Genomic DNA, 7,523 nt, shown 5'->3' with positions numbered 1-7,523 from the left:
GAAACTAGGTTCACCCTGATCTTAGTCTATCTTCTTAACCATTCAACCACATTTGAGCCCTTTTGGGGATAGGCGGGATATACATTTGATAAAATAAACCAATATTAATTTATATTTAAGATTTAAAAGATTTTCACTTTGTTGAAGGGGCTGTGGGTCAGTAGTAGGGCATTTGTTTTGTATACAGGTGCTCCTGGTTAATCTCCTGGCATCTTCTATCAATTTGCTACTATTATTGTGCATGTATGTATGGTTTCGTACTATTAGAAACCATCTTGAGCTTCATAGCTTCATTTAAAACAACGGGTGAAGTGTAGGGCTGCCGGTGGGAATAAAGCTGGGCAAATCATGTGATTTGTGTTCATGTAGGCCTGGATAGCGTGAAGGAGATGGTCCTGAGGTGGTATTGGAATGCAGGCCCAAGGTGGCTCTTGACAGCCCTGGAGTAATACAGAAGCGAGGAAGGGGAACTGTGTGGCAGGGTTCAAATCTTGTGTCAGCCGTGAGCCCATTAGGCTACTTGTTGTTACAGATACATGATTAATAATAACACAGACCTCCTTTTCAAAATTATATTGAGGATTACTGAGATAAGACGAGTGAGGAGCTATGAACACTCAGGGGTGCTATAGAAATGCTAAGTGTCATTGTAACTGGAATTAGCCATTTGCACAAGTGGGCACAAAACGAAAAAGGAACTTGATTGCATGTTGAAGAACATATCTGTCTTTAAACAAAAATCTCTCCTTGTTGCATATTTGAGGTTTTGTATTCACAATGATTTATTTAAATGCTACATAGTGCTAAGACAGAAATGTGTCAGTGAGGTAGGATAGGCAAAAATAAAGAAATAGTAGCACATGCTACACTCCAACAGTTTAAAGAAAATCTGTATTTAATGCTTTTTCTAAAACCGAAACCGTTGGGTGAAGAGTCATCTAATAAGAACAAATCTTATTCTGGCTGATTTTGTCATATCTAAATCACATAGTGAACAGACATCCTCTTGTGAGATAAGGCATTTGAACATTAGATCATGCTGCATTATAATGAAGGAACAGGATGCTTCCCCCAGCTCAATTTCTTCCTGAAGATGTATTAATTTCCTTTTACAACAAAAAGGGCTATGCTACTTGTTTAAATGAAATCTGGCCTGGCAGATTTTCCTTCATAAAGATAAAATGACTCCAGGTGCATGATGGGAAGTTAACAGAAGCTACCCGTCTGAAAGTACTGTAATGCAAGTTGTCAGGGCAAAAATGTGATGAAAAACCAGAGTGCAGTAAAGAAATAAAAGGTCTTATAGTGCAGCTAACAAACGGGACTGTGACCAGCTTAGTTCTCAGGGTGACCTGCTGCATTTTCAGGTAGGTCATAAATGAAATGAATGATATATCAGTAATTTCCTTATGTGTGTGTAAAGTGCCATTCAAGTCACAGATGATTTATAGCAACCCCAAGGGATTTTTAAGGCAATAGACGTTCAGAGGTGCTTTGCCATTGCCTTCCTCTGCACCACAACCCTGGTGGGTTCCTTGGTGATCTCCCATCCAAACATTTTTCAGGACCAAACCTGTTTAGCTTCCAAGATCTGATAATGTCAGTCTAGTCTGGGCCATCCAGGTCAGGGTGACTTCCGTATAACCAGCAAAAATGTCTGTAATCCTCTTCTGGTGGTAAAACGTGCCATAAAATCATGCCAATTTATGATGGCCCCCATAGAATGTTTAAGGCAGGAAGTATCTTGCTTTGCCTGCTTCTATGTAATAACCTGGGATTTCCATGGTAGCAGAGGTGTAGCAAGGGGGAAAAGCTCCCAGTGCACTGGTGCGTCCTCTGCCCCCGCCCCGGAACGCCCCCAGAATGCCCTCACCACGCCCCCGCAGGGGCATGCCTCCAGTGCGCTGTGCACCCCCCACCCCCTTGGAGCTATGCCTCTACCTGGTAGTCTTCCATCCAAGTACTAATCAGAGCCAACCATGCTTAACTTCTGAGATCTGATGAGATCAGGCCACTCTGGACCATCCACATCTGGGTGTAATCCTCTTAACAAGCCCTAATTATCCAAGGGCCTGTTTATTTTTTAAGGTGATTCATTGCTGAGGCCTGGATACAAAGAACTGTGCAATTAATTCTGGAAGAACAAAGGAACTTTTCGTCATTGTGGTTTTTTCAACAACCGCCCACCTCATGCGGCACGGCAAATCTCTTTTGAAACAAAGGAAACTCCTCAAAGCAGCTTATGTAGAAATTTAAAAAAACTCACTGATATTTGGATCCCAGTCTATATAATTAACAGACGTCTAAGATATGGCTTAGAATTGTAAAGCAGAATTAATGGATGCTATCAGTTAAACTATTCCTATACAATATCTGTTGTTTAAAAGTTGTTCCCTGGGTTTGAGAGGTTTCTTTAACTGAAATTTAAGAGTCAGCTTTTTGCAGATTATATGTGTGTGTTCAGAGATGTGACATCTTTTTGCTATCAGTTTTATTAACGAGGACTTTTACATTGCTAAACTGACTGCTGGATGATTTGTTTGTGGCTTCTGAAACTTGAGCCACTGGCTAATGGTGAGCAAAGTTTTCACATAGCCTGCAAAAAGTTGGAAGTAAGCTGCTTTTAACATTAAAAATGACTATAATGCAATTCCAGTATGCAACCACAAGACTTATTAAAGGACTCAAGGTCAGAGTCAACCTTGGCAACAAGGGAGGTTAGCATACCAGTAGATAAAACCCCACTGTTTTGTAGCACTCTCTCGGCATACTTATTTCCAGAAGGGTACCGGGGGAAAATAGCGCCCGTGGCCAACACCTGTTCCGGATTCCCCATGTCTGCATTAGTGGTACACCACTACTTACTTATCTTGCTGGTCAGAAACAGCAGAGAGTTCAGGAGAACAGTTGATGTTTTTAGGATAAAAGGAATAAATAACTAAATATAGAGAAGGAAGGTCCAGGAAACAAGCAGAAATTCTTAGCAACTGGGGTGGGGGGGAGGGTAAATAACTCTAGTCAGATTATTACTGTTTGGGAGGGGGGGAGAAGCAATAGTAAACCCATGAGAAATATGATAAGTGTAAGATGCTCCAATCATCCAGGAATATGCTGTTGGTCACTTTAATACACATATAACAACATCATTCAGGATAAATGAAGGAAGGAACACATGGCCTGCCAGATTCTTTTACAGCAGTTCTTCTTACCTGCTGTCAAATCAAGAATGTCACCACGCAGGTTGAGCACCCTACTCAGGTCAAGCACCCTACTACTTTACACAACCGACAATGTTTCCCATATGGTGTTTAAAAAAAAATTTCAGCAGCAGAAGTATGTCAAAACTCAACTGTTTGTATAGCCAAAGACCTACATGAGTAGGTCTGACCTACTCATGAGTAGGTCAGAATCTGGATTCTGGGTGAAGATCTAGTTGAAGATACCCAGTCTTAAGATCAAGTGTGGAGAAATCTTTGCTCTGTTCAGGTCTGCAATGATGTCATCCATTATAGATGTGAATGTGGAGTTCTTGCTTGATGGCTTAATTGAGTAGGCCCATACTGGGTAGGTCTAATTTTGACTGGCTTTTTGGGTTTGGGAGTGAGCAACCAAAACTGGTGAGACCCCTGGGGTAGGGGCTTCTACCTTCTCCATTATATAAAGCTTTTCCAAACGTTCTAGATCATTTTCTTCTAGTTTTTGTACCTGGAATAGAATGTGTCTGTGCAGTAAAACCACAGGTTTCATAGTGGTACCAATGTGAAGCTTAACCAGAAAGTTCTTGTGCTTACCTATGTGACAAAACGTATTTGTGTGAGCTTGAAGAATCAGATTAAAACAGGCTGGATGAACGTTGTGGACCATCTGAAAAAGTTTCAGTGCAATAACTGTTCCATAGCTGAGAAGGTTATCAGTGCCATCTGCTGTAACATAGACAATAGCTGTGACCTGGCAGTCTTGAAACTGTAAGTATGTTTGAAATTGTCCACAGGTTGGTAATGATTGACATGACCCATAGACATAAATGGTCATGTTTGTTTGTTGTAAAGCGGGTTTGTTCATCAGCATGTCATATATTTGTTTAGCCATAACAATGACTGAGGCATTAGTATCTATGAGGATCTCTGTTTCTTGCCCATGCAGGAATAATTTGCATCATGGTTGAACACTCGTTTCATTTGGTGCCTTGTGCACTGAAGAGATGGTGAAAGTATAGAGGTCACCTTGTTTTCAGTGCTGTGGCGTCTATCACACAGAAGCATCACAAAAATAACACAAGGTGCTTGGATGTCTCCATCATGGGCTTAACAGCCATTGCTTCTCCTTTTAAGCTAAAAGCAGCTTGTGTCTTGGCTATCTTATAGGCACGAGGTATGTCTAGGATCATAGAGAGTATCAGGACTGGGTCCCAAATATTTGCCTTCTGAGGTGAAGACAGAGCCGTATGCTAGCTGTCTCAATCTACATGAAACTAATCCATGCATTCTTCCTGCGTCTGTTTGACCTGGCAAAATTTATACACCTCAAAATCAATGTTTGTCTTTGGGGAAAAATACTTTGTTAGTGCCTCTTTCGCTTTGCAGTAATTAGCATCCTCTTTCTCTGTCAGTGGGGGTACAACCTGGGAGTTGCTCAGCGGCTGCTCTCATTGAGATCAGAAAGAGAAAAAGACAGCTCCCAGCAGAGACCTTGGGGCGCCCACACAGGGCAATCCAGGTGAGCTACAGGGGAGTGGCACAGGGGAAAGGCTGCTGCTTTTAGGGACCTTGGAGTATCTGACTAGACTGGTCCACAGGGACAATGGCATACCAGTTCAAAATGGCACCCAGGGCAAGTATCCAAACAGTGAGATACCATCAGCCCTGCAGCTTGCCTGGCCCAGCTGCTGCCTGGCCCCGCTTGCCCCGCAGCCCAATTTGATTGGGTGCCCCTCCTGAGAGCACTCTCATGTGGATCCAGTGTAGTACCACCATCATGCAAGGCCCTGCTGCTGCAGCCCTCCTTCTGCTCCTCCTTCCTCACCAGCAGTGTCCTCCAATCTCCATAGAAACTGCTGCGCCTCCTGAAAGCACGCATGCGCTGCCGAGCCCCTGCGATTGGTTGCTGCCTTGCCTGATGGTGGGCCTTCCCCTGGAGGTGGCCATTCTCGCTAGGCTGGTGGGCGGGGTGCCACACTCCCAAGTGAGCAGAGAGGGCAGCAGGGAGGCTGGTCTGCAGGTTCCAAGCCTCTTCTACCGGCAGTTTTCCAGACCTCCCCCAGCTCCCTGTACCTACTGCCTTCCTCACAAAGGGAGGGGGCAGATGACCAATGGCACCTACCATGTGACACTTCTAAGTGGCACTTTGGTCATCTGCCCCCTCTCCCCCCATATATGCCAGTGAACAGGGCTGAGGGGAAAGGAAAGGTGGTTCCACTGTTGTGCCAGAGCCTGGGAGCTGATGGGATGCCCATCTAGCTGCAGCTGGGCTGGAAGTTCAGGGGGAGACAGAATTACCCTCTGTGAGTTTTACACTCCATCTTGTCATAGTGTATTTCCTTACCTCAGAAAATCTATTGATCAGTCCAGCAAGGTCCATGACTTATGTGGGAATCATGGGCATCAACAGAAGGGAAGCCAGCAAGTGCAACCATGATAGCCTGTGAGTTGTTTACAAGAAGAAAACTTGGGAAATACCTGTTCTCTCTCAGAATATCTGACACAGTGCTTCCTTGTGAAGATACTTTTCCTCTCTGATGTAGGCCGTAGTCTGTCTGTCAAAACCCCTTCAGTATTCAGTGTGAGTTACTAATTCATCACCAGTGTAAGATCATTCAGGAGGATGCCGATGGCCTTCTAGTAACTTTATTCAGGATAAATGAAGGAACGCAAAGCCTCCCAGATTCTAGTTTGAAACTCTAACTGCTACACCACTTTAAAGAGAAGCAGCCTGGTGCAGAAGTGTTAAACTCTTTTGATACCCACACAAGCCATACTCAGACGGGGATGGGGGGGGGGGCATTTTTGCTGGGATCAGCTGAGTGCCCTACCAATCATAACCTTGATATCATGTAAAGGCCAGACTCAAAGAGCAGAGCAAGGTTAAGATGGATGCCAATCATAATTTAAGGGCTTTGATATCAAGAGGGTCTGCTTGACATAGGACTTCATTCTCTCCCCTCTTTAAGTTATGCGTAGCTTCAAACAAAGCCTCTCCTGAGGGCACATCCACTCAAACCTAATTAAAACTCCCCAAAATAATAGAAACAACACCTATCATTTTAAGAAAAGAATGCTCACAAAACTACATTTTGAGATCTCAGCGGCCATTTTGGGAGATCGGTAGGCAACTGTAATGATACTGTAATAATATTCGAAGCCTTGGTTTGGGTAAAGGGGTTAACTGGAAGATCAAAACAGCCCTGAAAGCTATCATAGGCTGATTACCCACCAGGCAGCTACTGTGCGCTGGCAGCTGGAGCACGTCGGGACAAAAAAATCTTGCTCTGATGCGCCTCCTCCCTGTGGCACATCGAGAGAGGAAGGTAATTGGGGCAAGATTTCTTGTCCTGACATGCTTTCTCTTGCCCCACCTGCGCTTCTCGCTTTTCCTGTGGAAAGCAAGAGCTCTTCTGATGTAATGTGTGCACCAGAGTGGGGCAACAGTGGGTCAGAGCCAGCCGTGGGTAATTGGCCATAGTGTGTTCTCTCTTCCTGGTTCCTTCTTCCACCCTAACAGCCATCCTACCTTTATCAGTTTTCCCTCCTTCCTTCTCCCTGGCAGCTCCTCTCTGGGAAAACCCTTCACAGTTCTGACTGCTTTGCTGGCCAGACCCAGACCCAGTTGCATGGGGGGTGGGGGGAAACTGTGTATGTATTCATGTATGTATATATGCAGGGGTGGGATTCAAATAATTAAAAAACTGGTTGTTTACAAGCACCATTTTACAAGCACCACTTCGGTTCTGCCAAAGTGGTGCCAACCAGCTGAACCCCACCAGCATATGTGTGTGTGTGTGTGGTAGTGATCATATTTCCTTATAGAATCCTCTCATTTTGTGGATCTACCTCCTGGTAGCTACCCCTCCTCTGCCCCACTATAGGAAACTCCATTCAGTGGCAGGTGTTTTGTAAGTCTAGCTTAATTATCCGTTGTTTTTGTTTAATTAATTTTCCTGCCTCAACACTTCAGTCTGACACACAGTACAAATCTTGATCAGGCAGCTACCAGACAAAGTCTTTTAATGTGATGACACAGATGTTATGTGATGATTAGATTTATCTAAAGCTTCCATTAGAACACTATGTTGACTCTGTTTCTTGGAAATCACAAATATCAGCTACAACATAATAACTTTTCTCCGGTACAGGTACATCCATTTTGTGCTTAACAGCTCAGAGAGAGAGAGAGAGAGAGAGACTTGGGCTTTTAGAGGTATCTATCCATGTAGACAAACATAATAAATAGATGCTGCAGAGCCTGTAGCAAGGCCTACTTGAAAACCAGCAAAACAACTGCTATAACGTTTATGGTAAAAAATTGTC

Source organism: Sphaerodactylus townsendi, linkage group LG02, assembly GCF_021028975.2.
Source record: "Sphaerodactylus townsendi isolate TG3544 linkage group LG02, MPM_Stown_v2.3, whole genome shotgun sequence".
Classification (NCBI taxonomy): Eukaryota; Metazoa; Chordata; class Lepidosauria; order Squamata; family Sphaerodactylidae; genus Sphaerodactylus; species Sphaerodactylus townsendi.
This window is presented reverse-complemented; position numbering follows the sequence as displayed.